This window comes from Mustela nigripes, chromosome 2 (genome assembly GCF_022355385.1).
Source record: "Mustela nigripes isolate SB6536 chromosome 2, MUSNIG.SB6536, whole genome shotgun sequence".
In the NCBI taxonomy this organism is placed as follows: Eukaryota; Metazoa; Chordata; class Mammalia; order Carnivora; family Mustelidae; genus Mustela; species Mustela nigripes.
The window spans coordinates 218,692,173-218,710,233 of record NC_081558.1 but is presented as its reverse complement, the minus strand read 5'-3'; the positions used below and the strand labels follow the sequence as shown (position 1 = coordinate 218,710,233).

Below are 18,061 nucleotides of genomic sequence, written 5' to 3'. Positions count from 1 at the left end.
TTTAAGATTTTATTTATTTATTTGACAGAGAGAGATCACAAGCAGGCAGAGAGGCAGGCAGAGAGGAGGAAGCAGGCTCCCTGCTGAGCAGAGAGCCCGATGTGGGACTCGATCCCAGGACTCTGAGATCATGACCTGAGCTGAAGGCAGCGGCTTAACCCACTGAGCCACCCAGGCGCCCTGTGACAATGAGCTTCTACAGGTAAGACCTTCAGCTCATCCACGGCTGGACACACGGTCTGCCATGCAGTCTCCGAAGCAAAGGACAGGTGCAGGCTGGGTTTCTCCCGGCTGTGTACCGATGGTCGATACACAAAGTTGGTTCATCCCACTGACTCTGGACAAGAAGACTTCCCGCTGCGTTCGTCAGATGCGTTCGGACTCGGGGATTGTTGGGGGTCTGCCGTCTCTCATGCAGGGACGTACGTAGGTAGTACCTGTTCCTTTTCCCGTTCAAAATGTCACATCTCTGGCGCCCAGAGCCTGTCGGGGTGGACCGTGTCGGACTTTGGAACTATCTCCCTAGTCCTGACAGCTTCCTCACTTGTAGTCAAAACCAGAGGTTACAGCTCATCTTGCACACTTCCTTGAGTGTATAAGAAACCGTTTCTCCAAGAAACCTACCCTTTCAGTATTATAAAATAGTACAGAGCGACCACAATCAGGGTGTTTACAACTACTGTTTTGTGGCTGCTCCTAGAACTTTTCCCATGAGCCGTGCTAGAGTATGGGTTACAAAGTAAATCCTACGGTCCGCCCAGAGAAAGGGGAGAATATTCAGCGCTAGAAAGAAATGAGCTGTCATGCCGTGAGAAGACACGGAGGGCCTTGAACGCAGTGAGTGACAGAAGCCAAGCAGAAAAGGCTGCATACGACAGTATGGTAGCCCGTAAGCAGCTCTAATAATGTGGGAAGACAGAAATCACACTGAGTGTATCTGTGTATCAACAGAGCTAAACTAAAAATCAGTAACAAAAACGTATCCCGAGCTCTCCAAATATCTGAAAATGAACACATTCTACAAAACTTACAGGTCAAAGGAAATATTTGGTAATTAAATTTGGTAATCAAATATTTTGATAATTAACCCACGAGAAAACCACCTGTCAGAATCTGTGAGGGGCAGCCACAGCCGGAGCTTAGAGAGAAATACGTCATAGTAAGAAAAAAGAAAAGTCTACAGAATCAGTGATATAAGCTCCTACCTTAAGAATCTAGAAAAAGTAGCGTAAATTAAGTCCAAATTAAGTAGAAGGCAGGTGCGGCAGGCAGAGTACCCCAACCCTGGTCCCTGGCGCCGGTGGACATGTGGCCTGGCAGGGCAGAGGGCTCTGCGGACACGATAAAGGTCAGCCAGGAGACGGGGGAGGCCAGCAGGGTGCTCCGGGTGGGGGCACGCCGACCACGTGCGTTCTGCCAGAGGGAGAGCCTCCTCAGCGTGCAGCAGAGAGAAAGTGATGGGGAAAGGCTTGGAGAGGGACAGTGCGGGGGCGGGCAACGGAGCAAAGGACCATGAGTGGGGACGAGAAGCCTCTGGAGACTGGACGAGCAAGGAAATGGGCTTCCCCAGATCCTCCAGAAAGGCATGCAGGCGCTTGACCACCTAACTGCAGCCCAGGGACACGCTGCTGGGATTGTGCCCCACAGAACCGCGAGACGGTAACTCCATGTTCTTTGCAGCCACCAAGTTGCCGGTAACAGTTCAGGGCAGCGACAGGAAGCCAGTACAGCTGGAAATAATAAACACACGGGAGTCGAGGAAAACAGAGACAAACAATAAGGAAAAGTGAAGTAAAGTTAGTGACCTGTAAATATATAAACAAATGGAAAGCCCACAGACGAAGAGAAAAAGCCAGCAAACACCTGGATGAACGAACACGACAGATCCTCCAGATGTCGAAATGGCGGTGTGGGACTGTTACGAGGAACGAGCTCGGGCCGACACATACACCAGCTGAGACGAACGGGGCCCATTTGGAGCCACAACGCCAGGAAGGGGACAAACCCTGTGGGTGCTGAAAAGATGGAGTCCGTTGTCAAACGCCTTCCCATCAAGGAGGCGCCAGGCCCTGGGAAATGCCAGCATACGTATTCCTAGCAATCGCACACACGTGCCTCCAAAAAGCAGAGCATGAGGACGTCATTCCAAAGTCACTGTACAAGGCAAGCTCAACTCCGATTTTTAAGTCTGACAAAGATAAAAACAAAAATTAGAGCCCCCTCTTGTGACTATAGGTATAAAATGTCTCATAAAAATATTAGCAAAAAAAAAATTTTTTTTTAATTAAAATTTAAAAAAATTCAAGCATCAAGGCCAAGGAGGGCTTACACCAGGAATAGTTTAACGTTCCCAAAATATATCAAGTAATTTACCAAGTTAACAGGGTAAAGGCAGAAAATAATCATTTCAATTAATGCAGGAAAAATCATTTGAGAACTTTCCATACCATGCTTGATAAAAATCTTCAACAAACACGTCTTTTTCTATTAGGCTAAAAACCTTGTTTTCTGATGACATCAGTCTGATCACCGACTCGCCTGATCCTTCAGTGTGCACACGGGTCAGGACCGTCAGGGTTGGGTCACAAACAGGGAAACCACAGTGAGAGCTGGATGACGAACGTAGGACGGTCACCGTCAGGAAGGCGGACACTGGAGGTGAGCCCTGCATTCACCCTGCTCGCGCCTGATTCCAGAATCAGGGTGTCCTCCAGGCTGGCGTGCAGAGACTATATTTAGGGGCTGCTGAGTCAGCTCTGGAGAAGGAACCCTAAAAATCTGTCTGAAATATTCCTCCTGTCTTTGGCAGATCCTTCGCTGAGTCTGCATGAAGTGAGATGCTGGGACTCGGGAAACGCACCAGGAGGCACAGGGCACGTGGCCGGTACAGGGGGAGCCAGTGTGGGCAGCTGGAGCAGAGACCCCAGCCAATAAGCAGCCCGTGCTTTCTGCTGAAGCCACAGGAGGTGACGGGGAGGGAGGGCGACAGCCTGGGACTCAGGTGGACGGAAACAGATCTGTCCTAGCAGAACGTGAGCCGCGGACGGAAACAGGTCTGTCCTAGCAGAACGTGAGCCCTGAGAGGGCCCAGGTGACCCACTTGCCCTTTCTGTCCCCACCAGAGCACAGGGGACCCATGGAGAGCCCTGCAGTGCTTCCCGGCCCCTCCTCAGGACGCCCAGGGCCGCTGAGAACTCCCCGCCAGGCCGAAGAACAGCAGTGGGAGGCCGGGCTCCGGAGACAAAGCAGCGGGTGGGGGCACGTGTGGAGGGGGGTCAGTCAGTCAGATCAGCAGAGATCTCAAAGTGGCTGTGACAATGACAATGATGTGACAGAAAGCAGAGAAATGGGAGACAAAATGAACATGAGCTATCTCAGTGAAGAATGAAAATTTAAAGAAAAAACACATCTAAAGCTGAAAATTTCCAAAATATGAAAGAAGAAACTCAATGGACACAGCGGAAGCCCGGGTTAGTGACCTTGAAGGGCGGTCAACAGAGAAGGTCCGAATGGAGCACAGACAGCGAAAACGGCTAGGAACGCAGGAAACCCCAGACGGGGCAGACCGGAAGGACTTGCCCAAACAGAAAGGCCAGCGTGAGAGCAAGGGTGGCCATATTATTACCAGTTGTCTGTGGAGCCGTATGACAGAGCGGCATGGCCGTGGGGATAGCCACTTGCCATGATTGATTTGTCCCATTTGCTTGCAATACCAACTTGACATTTATATATTTAAACTAATTGATTTCCATATATTTTCAACAGTTAGGACTTGCTTTCTCATTGTTTTCTTGATTTAAGTGTTTATTACCCCAAATCTTTACGTGACTCTGTCAAATTATATAAAATTTATATAAAAATCTTCCCATTTCTGAGGCACCTGGTGGCTCTGTTGATTAGGTGACAGACTCTTGATTTTGGCTTAGGTCATGATCTCAGGATCTTGGGATGGAGCCCAGCATGGGGCTCCAAGCTCAGCGTGGAGTCTGCTTCTCCCTCTCCCTCTGCTCCTCTGCCTGCTCGCTCGCTCTCTCTCATAAAAATAAAATCTTTAAAAAAAAAAAAAAAAAAGAGTTCTTGGGGCACCTGGGTGGCTCCGTGGGTGAAGCCTCTGCCTTCGGCTCAGGTCATGATCTCAGGGTCCTGGGATCGAGTCCCGCATCGGGCTCTCTGCTCAGCGGGGAGCCTGCTTCCTCTCTCTCTCTCTGCCTGCCTCTCTGCCTACTTGTGATCTCTGTCAAATAAATAAATAAAATCTTTAAAAAAATTCTTCCCATTTTGGTCCCCCTTTGGTTCCTTCCTTCTAATATAGATAACACGAGTAATAGAAAACTAGTTTCTGGTGTATTCTTCCATTGTTTCTTTTAGAAAATACAGGTGAGTATGCTAGGCACATAAGCATTTGTCTATGTAGAAGTCCACCTTTTTATACCATAAGCCGCCGGCCCCTTGCTCGTCTCTTTTTTACTTACTGTTCTAGAGATCACGCTAAATCAGAACACAGAAATACCCGTCTCTTTTCTACAGCCGCACATCCTCCCCGGTACGAATTCACCGCAACTGCTTCAGCCACGGGTGGACAGATGGGTCACTTCCCATCGCTGTTGCTGGCAGAACACCACCATGAACGCCCCTGTGCGCACCTCCTTTCTGATTTTTTGCCACTGATGCTCTGAGACCGAGTCCTAGAAACAGGACTGCTGGGTCAAATGACGTTTTTCCAGACGGTGACAAACCCCTCCGTAAATATGGTCTCCGCTTGGGCTGCTGCAGAGCAACGGCACAGCCTGCGGGGCCTAAACGACAGACAGTTCCTCCTGGTCCTGGCGGCCGGCCGAGGTCCAGGCGTGGGCAAGGCTGGCTCCTCCCGAGGCCTCGCTCCTGCGGGCTGGCGGAGTCTTCTGCTGGGTCGTCACACGGCCCTCCCTCTGCGCATCCACGGCTGGTGTGTGTCTAAATCCCCTCGCAACAAGGCCACACTCGGAGGTGGGTGGGGATGCTTGGGCTTCAACATGAGGCTGGGAAGCAGCGCTCAGCCTAGAACTGCATGCGTCTCTGCAGCCGCAGCGATGTTCCGGACCGCCGGGCCCCTCGTGCCATCCGAGTAGCCCAACCTTCATTTACGGGTGTCATCCTGAAGTGTCAGAGTTGTTTCAGTTTCTAGATCAATCTCAGAACCTCTGCTCTGAAACTGGAGAGTTTGAGGATTCCCGTTTATCATCAGTACTTATATAATTAATCTCACTTGCTACATTTTCTTAAGTCATTTCAGTTTTCTTAGTTACTGTTTTGGTTCACGTGAAACATATTTTCACGCATATCCGGAGTGCCCCGCTGAGACAGGTCCTGAACATTTTGTTTTTCTTCTTCCGTAAGTTGGAAGATACTCTCTCTTTCTAACTCTTACTTCTAATAGGACCTAAATTTGACACAGGATCTTTTTGCCCTTATCATCAAGAATCAGAAAAAAAAAAAAAAAAAGATAATTTTATCATGTGTGTCCATTGGTCAGCTAGCACTCACTGCTTTAACTAAGCCTGTGAGTCTGGACAATTTAATTGCCATAGTGACGACTTTGTGACTAACAGCAACCGTAGGACCTGCTTGTCTGAGAGCCAGAAAGACCTAGCGGGGCCCCAAACCACCCCCAGAAGCTGGTATCTCAGGAGAGGGTGCCATGTCATTCCCAAGCCTCCCCCAAGCCTCACTCGGCCACACAGGCCAGCCCAGGCCACAAGCCAGTCTCCCCACGCAGCCCACACTCCTCAGCGTGGCAGTGGCCACTGCTGGGCTGGGATGGGGGATGGTGGAGGGGACTACAGGAGCACAGCAGGACCTTGACCTTAAGTAGCTCACGGTAAGGGCTGGCTGTAGCATGGACAAGCCCTGAGCACAGGTCTTGGTGGCATGGGGCTCAGCGGGGCAATGGCAGAGAGTGAGTCTGGTGAACACAGTTCTTAGGACCCTACAGACAGCCACCAGATGGGCCTGACTCTACAGGGGACAGCACGGGTGGCAGAGAGAGGATGGGCCATGTCCCTCAGGGCTACCTGGGGCCAGGCTGAGCTGGGAGCTCTCACTGCCGCAGCTACACCCAGTTTCTGGCCCCCAGAAGCCCCATTTCTGGAAGGTGCCACAAGCGTGAGGAGGTCCCCAGATGGCACCCTGGCGGCAGGTTCCCCACAAAAACTGGCCACACGTCCTCTCAGGCTCAGCGCCCGGCTGGCTGGCTGTGCCCAGGGGACAATGCCTATGGACTGTCCTCCCAGGGGAAGGAGACCACACAGCGTGGGGAGCCGCCCCCTGGAGCTCCAAGTCCTGAGACGGCCGAACGTTCTCCCTGGAGTCCTCACTTGACATCTTCTGGCTGCCACGTGACGAGGCCTGCGGCTGTCACCCCACTCCCTGGAAGCGGACTGTCCACTTGCGAGCCCGCCACGTGCCCCACGCACACCTGATGGTGAAGGCCGTGCGGTCTGGGAGCAGAGCTCGCTTGGAGCCATGGCCGCCGTGGAAGGCAGGCAGGACAGCGAGTGGCCGGCCACGTTCTCATCTTTTAGGCTGTCCTCGGATGAAACCGAGAAGGGCTCCGTAAGCAGATGTGTGAAGCTGGCAGCAAGGGCACGTGATGCGCTGGTCCCACGGCTGCTCCTGCTCCCGCTCGTGCCGTCGGGATTCACCACGTAGACACACGCATCTCTGAATCTCTACAGGGGCACCCGTTTGTGTGCGTCTCCTGCGCTCACACACCTGCTTTTTCTCTTGTGTGTTCTGAGCAACGGGACCGCGGGTCGCCGGGATGTGGCACCGTCAGGCTCCCTGGTCACTGCCAGGCTGCCATCCCAGGTGGAGGCCGGGTCTGTCCCCCACGCTGTGTCTGGGGCCCAGCACTGCCAGTGAAGCCCCGCCGTCCCGATTCCCCCGGCTCGGGGGCTAAGGAAGGCCGGCCCCTCTCAAGCGCCGACGGGCCAGGCAGAGTTCCACTTGGCAGCTCGGCGGCCTTCCCGATCGGTGGCCTTGCCTGTGCCATCTGCGGCAGGCCGAGCCTCTGGGGACGGGGCAGTGCTCGTGGGACGCGGAAGACCGTGCACCAGCGGTGGATGCGGTGAGAGGAGGCAGGGCAGGTGGGAAAGGGCGAGAGGCTAGTGACTCCCAGGGTCGGGAGGACGAGCGTAGGCCCCGGGATCAGGCTCCTGCGGGGTGTCCAAGGGGACACTGAGGGAGGCCAGATGGCCAGATCTGGATTGGATCTGGGGAGAGAGTCTCCCGTGGAACCACGGAGCCCATGTGAAGAGCCGGGAGAGCAAGCAGGACGACCACACTTCGAGGCACTGCAGTACCTAACGCAGGCAACAAAAGGAACCTACGTCAAGTCTGGAAGGAAGGTTCCCGGAGGCTGGGAGGGCCAGGGCAGGCAGGACAACAGCACGGGACGAGAGGTCTTCCGAAAGGGACACGAGAGCAGCCAAAACGGACTCACTTTAAAGATGAGCCAGTTGTGCGTGAGCGGCGGCCCACGGCTCCAGGCTGGGAGAGGCGGCCGTGCGGCCTTGGGGGGCTGACGCCCAAACACAAGCCGGGCACAACACAAGGCTATCGTTCGACGCCATTCTAAAAATTCGGGCCATACAGTTGGCGAATTAGAGGTACCTGGAAACAGCAGATACTTGAAAAGAAAGGGTACTTAAGTTATTATTGGTGATCACGTAATTCTGCCCCAAGCTACGAGGGCCACCAGGACACAGTTTACTATGATGGCAGGACACAAGCTAAAGAGGCACAAGTGAGACCTACGAGATGTCGGTGACGCGTACATCAGAGACCTACAGCAGGACGTCCGGAATGACCAAGGGTGGCCTGAAGAGGGGCTGTGGAAGATCTGCACCAGGCAGACGCCCAAGTCCGACCGGATGCCCAGGATGGAATACGAGCAGGGACCCGCCAGCCACTTCCCTGCATGGGAGCCCCCGCCCCCCGCCCAGCGCAAGTGTGCAACTTCAAGGGAGGCAGACCACGTGCGGACGCGGATGCTCATCCGGGAGTGCAGACACGCGAAATAAACCAGTTTTCGAGAAAAACAGTTGGATGAGTCATAACACGGCTTTTTTGTAGGAAAAGACAAACGCCACTGAGGAGTACGTCAGAGCCCTCGGGACGGGTGCGAGGACATGCGGTAAGCTGCCGGCAGAGGGGGCAGGTCTCATCCTTACAGAAATCCCGAGTACCTGCAAAATGGCCCTGAGACGAGTGGCTGGCTAATCCCTTAAAAACAAAACACGACAGGACAAAGCAGCTGTTGCTCTCGGCATCCCCGGCATCCCCGTCGCGTCCAGCCCCACAGAGGCTCGTGGGGTGCCGGGCCACGTCTGCACCCCACTTCCCAACTTCACTGGGCACCGCTTCTCTTCGCTGAAGAAGTCACCGTGGCTCAGGGCTGAGAGCAGCGGCCCTGAGTGCGCAGGCAGAGCTGTCAACACAGAGAAACCGGTTCTCGAGAGAGAAAGGCTCCCAGGGGCAGGAGGCCACCTGCTCCATCGCCCGGAGCCGGGGCCCTCCTCCAGGCTCACTCGGGCTGCGGCTCGGTGCGGTCCGTGTGGCTGTACGAGGGACAGGTCCCTCTCCGGCTGTCGGGTGGGGGCCGCTCTCAACTCCCGGACGCCACTGCACTCCCTGGTGCAGGACCACAACAGAAAACCTCCCCCGTCTCGAACCTTCTCATGCTTCCAATCTGTCTTCCTCTAGCTCCGACTTCCAGATCCAGACTGAAAGGGCTCATGTGATTAGGTCAGGCCCACCTAGACCAGCTTCCTTCTGATTCACTCAAAGTCAACTAATGAGAAGCCTTAGTTAGATCTACAAAATCCCTTTGCCAGGCAACGTAACAGCCAGGGGGCAATGTCCCATGTCCCACCCCCTTTAAAGGAAGAAGTTAAGCAAGGTTTGCATACCAGTGAAAATTTGGGGAGCCATCCTGGAATTCTGCCCACCAGTCATTGCCTGACTTTTGTTAGGTTCTCCGGTAAGAGGTCTGGAGATAGATCCGCAGGCAGATGGGTGGGCAGGCGTGCCTCCTCCGGCTCCTCAGTGGGGCAGTAGGAGGTGGGAGCTGGGGCAGGGGCAGCTCCTTTTCTACGAGGCAAGTGGAATGAAACAGACTTTCCAGGAGGACGCAGACCTGGGTATGGTGGCATCTGCACCAGCACTGAGGCTTCCAGAGGTGGGGGGGCTCTCAGACCCCAAGAGGACATTCCCCTGGGGTGTGGACACTCCCCAGCCTGTGATCCTGGTCCCTGGCGGGGGGCGGGGGTTGCTGCTCCGCAGAGAACCCTCAACTCCATGGCCTGGGCTAATCCCAATGACTCAGCTGCTCTCAGATTCAGCTCCTCATTCTAAATAGGGACAGAAAATACCCACCTTTCAGCGTTACAGAAAGTACCCTGTAATTTGCAAAGTGCTATATACAAATGAAGAATTTCCAGCCTTATTTTCCCGGGATAATTCTAGAGCAAGAAGAAGAGATAAGAGAACAGAACGGAGCACAGTGTGGAAGGCACTCGCTGTATTATTTCTCCCAGCAGGAGTCCTGGGAGATAGTGCCCAGGTCCAAGCAAGGCCAGGGTTTGCTGACTGCTGCTGGGCTGGGAAGAAAGGCCGCCTTGTGCTACGCGCTCTGGGGGACAGTTTCTCTGACCGCTCCCCAGCGCACAGGGCCAGGAGCACGCTGGAAGGGGCTGGTCCTTCCAGCCATGCCCCACCACGGAGATGCCACCAGACCAGGTTTGGTCACCTCTGCACCGTTTTCTGCTCTGATGCCCCGAGGGTGCCCTTACTAGAGGGCCCCACCTCGCTGCGGGGCACCTGAAGCAGCAGCAGGACAAGGAGCCAGCTCCGCACCTCAGTGGGCCGGGGAGCCTGACCACGGCGTCTTCTCAAGGCCCCGCTCTAGGGGAATGACCTGTACTCTTAGTTGCTCCTGCCCCTCCCCTTTCTCCCAAGAACTCTTCTCTGATCCCCCAGCGACCGCTTCAGTCCTACGCAAGGAAGCCTTCGGGGCTCCTTCGGGGCTCTTAGAGCCTCTCCTGTGTCGCACAGTTCCCTCTGCTCTTTCCTCCGTCCCGGCCAGGTCCCCCGTTGCTGGCTCCAAACCAGGCACACAGAGCAGGGCTGTGTGGCTGCTGTGTGGCTCCCAGCTCCACAGCTTCCTGTCCTCAGCTCATGTGTGCGTCCGAACTTCTTGGGCAAGGGTGACGTGAGAGCACCTCACTGCCTGCACCCCCAGGCTCCTCCCTGACCTCGCCGCGGGGCCTCCCCTCACACCTCTCCTCGGGCCTCCCCTCGGGCCTCCCCTCAGGGCTTCCCCTCATGATCTCACTTTGGGCCTCACCGCAGGGTCTCCCCTTAAGACCCCAGGCACCCCACAGGAAGTACCTCCTCGAGCTGCCCAGCTGACAGGTCACGCTGGGTCACGAAGACGCCCTCGGCAAAGGAGGGGGGGAGCCCAGAGAGCTCGCCGAGGGCCAGCCTGCACCACAGGACGGCGGACCAGCTCAGCACACGTCACTGAGACACGAGAGGGGAGTGCACCGTGAGCGTGACACACACGCGAGTCCCCACAGTGAGATCGCTTCACGTGGGTGCTCGCACACCGTCCTGCTGTTCCCGCGGCATCCTCTGACCTTGCGCGGCTGGCACAGGCCGAACGCCCGCCATGCCAGCGGTGGGCACAGGCAGGGATGGGCCCTCCGCGGCACACAGCGCCCAGAATCCTTCCAGAGAAAGCTACGTCAAAAGCAGGCAACGCGCACGAAGCCTCTGAGCAGAGCCTGGCAAGGGCAGTCTGCCGCGGCGAGTCGTGGTTCTGGAGCGACGGGGTCAACCGAGTGACTAGACCAGCGAGAAGCCAGATGCGATCGTCTCCGCGGTGACCCGAGTGGAGAAGAGCACACGCAGTGAGGGCGTGGAATGTGGAGTCTGTCTGTACCCTGACTGGCCTCACCCCTTCCCATGGCCACCTGGCCCCTTCCCAGGGACAGGCCCCCGCAGCCCGTGCTGTGGGCATGGAGGAGCCGGGTGAGGCCAGGCCAGCGGCCCTGGGCAGCACCGAGGGACCACACGAGGCTGGACGTCAACAGACGCATGTGTCCACCAGAGGCCCCCGGCAGCCGTTAGATCCAGGTGGAGAGTCCTGCAGGGCGGGCGTGACAAAGAGACAAGGGGTTAGGAAGGCAGTGCTGTGGCAGGGCTGGGAGAACCTCCAGGGCCAGGCGCAGGCCAGCGGGCGCGGCGAAGAGAATGCGCTGGTCACTAGTCGGCGGCTTCTGCGTTCAGCTGCCTCATCTCCCAGGAGGACACCGGGGTGGGGCCGGAGGGAGTCAGTTGTCAGGCCCAAGGGCCTGGAGAGGGAGACGGAGGGGGAGACGGAGGGGGAGACGGAGAGGGAGACGGAGGGGGAGACGGTGGGGAGAGCAGATGGCAGATGGCCAGCGTGGCCTTAAAGAAGGGACTCCTTCCAGGGCAGTGGCCTGGAGGCACGCCCACGTGGGGGGCACGAGGCCGCCAGGGAGGACGGCGGGCAGCGTAGGCGGGCGCTGGCTGTGGTGCGGTGTGGGCCTGGCGCCGAGGGGACCCAAGGTCACCGCCAAGCACACATCTCCAGAAGCACCCGTGTCGCTGAGCCAGGCCGGACTCAGAGTACCTCGTGAGCACAAACCGTGCACACGACCCTGCTCCGTGGCCAGCTGCGGCCACCGTCCCTGAGGTGTTGCAGGCCGCACGTTTCCTCTGTCGCCAGGGCCTCTATCTGCAAAAGGAGACGGCATCCCCACTCCCCAGGGACCTGGTCCAAGGTCGCTGCCAGGATGTGGTCCACTGGGTTCGGGGTCCCCAGGCTAGCTCCTGTGTCCTGCTCTTAGTGGCCGTGAGCGGTGGCCCACGCAGGGACAGGCTCTGCTCGGACGCAGAGAGCTCCGGACGGGAAGCAGCTGTGTGCCCGGTGCCCACGCTGCCCCGGGCTTAGCCGGAGCCCAGTTCTCTGTGCCCTCTGCCCTCGGCCTCCCAGCCACGCAGCCGCTTCCACCAGCTGGCTCCGGGTGCGTGCGCCGGACGTCCGCGACAACCGCACAGAATCAATTGGTTTTACACGTGACGGTGGAGAAGAGTGACCTCGGCCACTGTGAGGAGCTGCACACGCAGCCAGACCTTCCGCCAGACACCGACCTGGGGCCTCGCGGCTCAGAAACCCGGACGCGACTGCAGGAGGCTGCCCGTCCTCTTCTAGTTCCGTGTGTGTCACTCTGTCCTGAGGCGCTCGTTAGTTCTCACTGACAGTCCACCCAGAAGGAAGTACTGGGAAACCAAGACAAGAGAAAGTCTGGAACGCCGCACGGGGCCGCAGCTCCCTGGCAGACCCCTGCCCGGCACAGCCCGGCCTGTCCTGCTGCCAGAGTCTGGGGGCGCTGGCCGGAGAAGGGCCGTCCTGGTCTCCAGTGAAGAACTGACTGCACTTCTCTGACAACCTTTTATCAATCTGAAACTTCAAGAAGTCTCAGAAACTATTCCCAGGAACTTCCATGCATCGCTTGTCGCTGCCGCTGCTCCCACTGTGGCCCGCGTGTGCTCCTCACTCATCCATGCGCTCCCTGACTCGTCGGCCCCGTCCTCCTCCTCCTCCAGCCAGGCCGTCGGGAGCGGCGGGCCGCCGCCTTCCTGGGCTGTGAGCACTCGCGTGTGTATTTCCTACGAACAGGGACAGCCAGAGAACCACGGCACGATGCCGGCAACCCGAGCATTGGACACCCATGCCATGCTCCCAGCCACTCCCCGACCACCCGCTCCCCGGGCCCAGCCACCAGACACACTCTCGCTTCATTTATTAAGCCCATGTTTTTTAACACTTCATAAAAATAACAGAAGAGGGCATTCTAGAGCTGTGAAGTTAGAAATGCTATTATAAACCATGCCTCCCTTCTCAGAAGGTCAGGGAAATGAACTTCATGTAAAGTCAAATCCCACAACGAGTGTTTTTAAAGATAAAAGAAAATAAGGAACAAAATCACTTCCTTGCTTACAATAAACATACGTCACAGACACACTAAGAAAAAAAATCTGATATCTTTAAAGTGATTAAAAGATATTAAGACGAGGGAGGAGATGAAAAATTGGTCAGAATTAGAAAAACTCAGAAATTAGGTCATAGAATTCACGGAAAGATTCAGGAATAAAAATCACTTCAAGAAACTAAGATGAAATTAGACAGCCCACGAGACTAAATAAACAACACAGAAAAATAGAAGAAAACTTGTTAAAACCAAAAGCAAAACCAAGTGCGGCCAGGGGGAAGGCAGCAGGGGCGGGCGGTCGCTGCGCAGCGCGCTCCTCGGCAAGCAAGCGGCGCTCGGATCAGCGGGCGCACAGCCCATTTCCTCCGCTGACATTTTATTCACGGTACGCGCAGCTGTCCCCAGAAGGCAGAGCTACCGACGGGATTTTAAGATCACCTGCACAATCTGCTGATCTCATAAAGTGGCTAGGGGAACTCTGAGGTTTTCTGTGCCGTAAAACAATTTACAGACCTTAAAAATAAATTTCCGGGCACCTGGGTGGCTCAGTTGGTTAAGCAACTGCCTTCGGCTCAGGTCATGGTCCTGGAGTCCCAGGATCAAGTCCCACATCGGGCCCTCTGCTCAGCAGGGGGCCGGCTTCTCCCTCTGCCCCTCACCCCTGTCATGCTCTCTCTCTCTCTCTCTCTCTCTCTAATAAGTAAAATGTTTTTAAAAAAATAATAAATAAAATAAATTTCCTCTAGGATGCGTTAGGGTGTGTAGGACCGCTCTAGTGGCACGGGAGTGGGATCCCCGAGCCCCACTTTGGTCACTTCCATAGTGACAGGATATGCTGACTTATCACATCATACTGAGGCCCTTTCATTAATTGACAGTTTTTCTAGAAGATCATTCCTACTATCGAGATTTTCTAGTCTCTCTGCACGGAGTTTCTTGAAACAGCAGTCTCTGAGCGTTCTACCACCTTCTGCAAAGGCACTTGCATCTACTTTCTGGTTGAAGTCTTGCCTTTTCCCCTTGAGAAGTGCTAACGGTTAGCTCCACTGTTCCATGGTCTTCTCCAGGATTTACCGCACCCAGGGGCAAGTTTCCTTGTTCGGCCGTTGTCATCTCTACCCTCACTTGCACTAATTTCTCCTCTTTGGTCACAGCTATTTGCTGATTCCCTCTCCGGGCTGCTTGCTTTATTGGAAACGGTTTGGCTTCCTGACGTCTTCTCCAGAGACGGGCCGGCGGCACCCTTCACGTTTTGACACGTGTTGTCGTCTCCTCTTCCGTGCTTTGGAAACAGTTTATGCCTTACTTAAAAGAGTCCCAACTCTCCAGGCACATAATGAAGTCTGGGTTATTTCTGGTTCTCATCTTGTGGGGTATTCCCCAGTTTTATTGTACTTCGTGATTTCTCCTGCTGAAAAGTAAGACTTTCTTCAAAACCCAATTCACGCTAAGTCTGCTTGCGAATGGCCCGGTGTGTGGACAGCCCGGGAGGGAAGGAGGCGGGGAGGCAGGGCGTCCTGCGCGGTGAGAGCCGAGGCTGTGAAGGGCGCGGCGCCAACCCTTCGGAACTCTGGGCATTTTTCTGTCTTCTCGACTTCTCGGTTCAAGTTTCCGAGCACTGGGAAGTCTTTCCTTCATAATTTTATTCTTGGAAGTTTTTCCTTCATAAATTTTACAGCTATGCACTTATATACATAAAAGTTCCCCAGTGCATCTTCTCAGAGGATTGAAGCTTACTAAAATGAAGTATCTCTGTCCCATCTAGTGTGTTTTGTCTTTTTCTTGAACACAGGCTTCAGCTTTGCGCAGTGGCAGTACAGTACCCAATGAGGTTCATCCGCGGTGCGATTATTGCTAATTGAAAACAAGGCTGCCAGGCCTGCTTTCCGGTGATTAGCATTCGCTTAGTACCCTTCCCATTAATAGCTTTTCTGTTCCTGTGTCACTGTCATTGTCTTTTATAAGACCATCTGAGTTTTGCCTTTTAATAGAGAAATTTAACATATATTTGAACTAATCCCTACATAATGTCTTACCTTACATACCTTCTATGACTTCTGTTTCTAATTTTTTCCCTTCTATTCTACTCTTGGTGACTTAATCAGGTTTTCTTTGTTCCAGAGTTCTTTCTTGACAAGATTTGCAGGTGTCCAATCTGTGCCTTGACAGGTGGCCGCCAGCACATCGTGAGCTGGCCTCAATGTCCATTTATGTCACCACGGGTCCAGGAAGAGCCCGCACACTCCCTGAAAGACTTAGGATTTAGGAAATGTGTGCTTTTCTCCTAATTATCACCATAAAACTATATACACACGAGATTATTTTCAACTATTTAATTTGCATAGCAATATGCATCAAAAATTATTTAGAGGTAGCTACACGTCACACTGGATTAACATCGCTCTAGACGGTTGTCTCTTTCTCACTTTGTCCGTCTTAGGGGTAAGTCTGGTAACCTCTGAGTCCTTGACTACATGAAAGTACCCTTCCTCTGTCTTTCTATTTGAATCTAGTCTGGTTATCACTAGAATTCCAGGTTGAGGATCATTGTTCCCAAGTACGTTGAAGATATCGATCGAATTAATTCTAGGCTACAAACTGATCGCTGAGACTCTCAATGCCAGTTGAAAACCAGACCTTGGCTCCTCCTGCTCACAACTTTCGGGAGTTCTCTATTTGGCGGGATTCGGGAATTTGACCCGAATGTCTCCTGGTGGCGTGGTTTCTCACTTCTCCTGCTCAACATTTACCATCTGATGCATCCTGGGCTCGGAGCAGGGTTCTTTTCCCATTACCCTTCCTCAGCTTTCTGTCTCTCCTTCTCAGACTTCTAGGAGACAGAAAATGGAGCTTCTCCAACTCACTTCGGTCTCACCACGCACTCACCCTCCCCGCTGCTAGGTCCTTGAAGTAGTCACTCCTCAGCAGCTCAGGCTCCTCCAGATCTTTGTTCCAGAATAGCTCTCAGGCCTCTAGATCTGCAGTTCAGAACAGCTCTCAGTACCCAAGGATCTGTGTTCTAGGATAGCTCTGGCTCCTTCAGGTCTGCATTCTGGAATAATCCTTGGCTTATCTGTCCAATCACCCATTCTTTCTTTGTTTCGGTCTGTTCTGTGATTCGAGCCATCCCAATGATTCTACTTTGACTTTCCCAAATCTTTGGTGGCTTCTTTCGAAGGAGCAATGTCTTCCTTCAGGAGTCGCCTTCTCTTCGTGCCATGGACTCTTCCCTTGTGCATCGTGTTTTGCTGTGTTTGCTGCCTTTACTGCTGGTTCTCAGATGCATGACAGCTCTGGGCGATGCCCACAGTTCCGCTTTTAACAGGCTTGGTTTGCCCATCATGGACACTAGCTCTGTTCAGTCTGGTGGGCCTCTGCTGCCGAAGGGCTGGGACCTGGTGCCGCACGTGCTCGCGTCTTGTTCTCTGCAGTAGCTCCCTGCCGCTCTCTGGAGTTGGTGGCCGGCTGGGACACATCACTGGACTGCCCTGGCCCAGAGCAGACACTTGCAGTGGGAGTCGGATGCTCCCCTCCCTGACCTTGCTGCACACTCTGCAGGGCTGGAGGGGCTGCCTGGCCCTGCTTCTCTGAGACTCCTGGGGTCCACGGGCCCTGAGACAACTGTCTGCATTCTCACTCTTCTCTGCATCAGGCCTTTCCACTTGTCTTCGGGGACGTCTGAGTGCGGAAGCATGGCCTGTTTCTACCTCTGAATAACCAAGCAGAACCCCGGACCCTTGGACTGCAGTTATCCTGCTTTCATCTCATGTCATGAATTTCTGTGCTTCTGTTATCTTAAAATTTCTGCCTCTTGGGGGATTCCGGACAGGGTGACAGCAGCCGTATATTCTCAGGTAACCATCCTGTTCCAATCTGCACAAGAACGATCTGGGGGCTGATTTGCACGGTCATCCCCCACCCCCCCGCCACCAAGTGAAACCCCTACCTAGGTTTTCTTCTCATAGCCAGCCGACCAGCTACCCAAAGTCTAGAAAGACCCTTTGTAACGATCTGGTGGGAAAATTACTTTCAGCAGCTCTGACCTGGAGCCCTTTGTGTGGCCCCCTCTGCTTCCCAGCCTGGCCGCAGGGGCAGTGGTCCTCCGAGGTGCAGGTTGAATGGGCCTGGGGACAGGGAGGCGATGACGAGCAGGACCCACCCCTCAATGCTGGGAGCCAGGCCGGGCTGTGACTGACCGGCGGCCCCGCCCGGCCCGCTGGGGTCCGAGGCAGAGCTCACGAGCAGATGAGGCCGGAGATGAAGCACGTTCTCACTTTCAGGAGCGGAGCCTAACCACGCAGTTGCTTTGTATTTACTTAAAAGTTACCCTGCAATTTCCCTGTTGTCTGTAATTACCCCGTGTCACTACACAACACTTGCCGTGTAGTTAAAGGGTTGGCAGTTACCATAGAAACAAGTACTGTTCCCTAACTGGAAAAAGTAGTTGTATTTTTAAACAATTTCTTGGTTGTGTTCTGCTTTGGTGGAGATTAATCTACAACTGCCACCAGCTTCGAAGAAAGTCAGCCATGCGGCCTGCTGTCTCCGCCGCCCCGGCTCCGCCCTCCGGACTCTGGCCTCCCCTTTCCTGCGCCCCACCCGCGTGGTCACCAGCACCGGCTCCTCGCACTCAGCGGCTCCTCTGTCCTCCTGGCTTTCTTGCCCTGCCCTGGCAAAAGCCACAACGCTGTGAAGCGTAACTCTGGCAACCACGCCTGTCCCAGAGCAGCCGCAAGTCCCTGGAGGACAACACAGACAGCTCCAGCTCGCACCCCAGACCACACGCAGGGCACACAGCATCCTCGCCGCCGCCTCCCTGGTCTGGCCGTGCCGCCCGATCTCCCAACTCTCCCGCGCGGAGCTGAAGTTGAACCACGTGCCGTACCTTCTCTTGTATGTCAGACGCGAGTAACCCCGGCGGTTCACGGGACGGGGGACTTTTCTCCCGGAGTCCTTCGTCTTCCAACCTCCGAGGCTGCCTGCCCTCCCTCTGCCCCAGAGGC

At 54.8% G+C, this 18,061-nt stretch overlaps 1 protein-coding gene and 1 pseudogene across 15 annotated transcripts in view; one reads left to right on the top strand and one right to left on the bottom strand.

Moving 5' to 3' along the window:
- Positions 1–18,061, bottom strand: part of PCBP3 (poly(rC) binding protein 3) — a 249,670-nt gene that overhangs the window by 109,136 nt on the left and 122,473 nt on the right. The window lies entirely within an intron of this gene.
- Positions 14,856–14,930, top strand: LOC132012637 (U4 spliceosomal RNA; annotated as a pseudogene).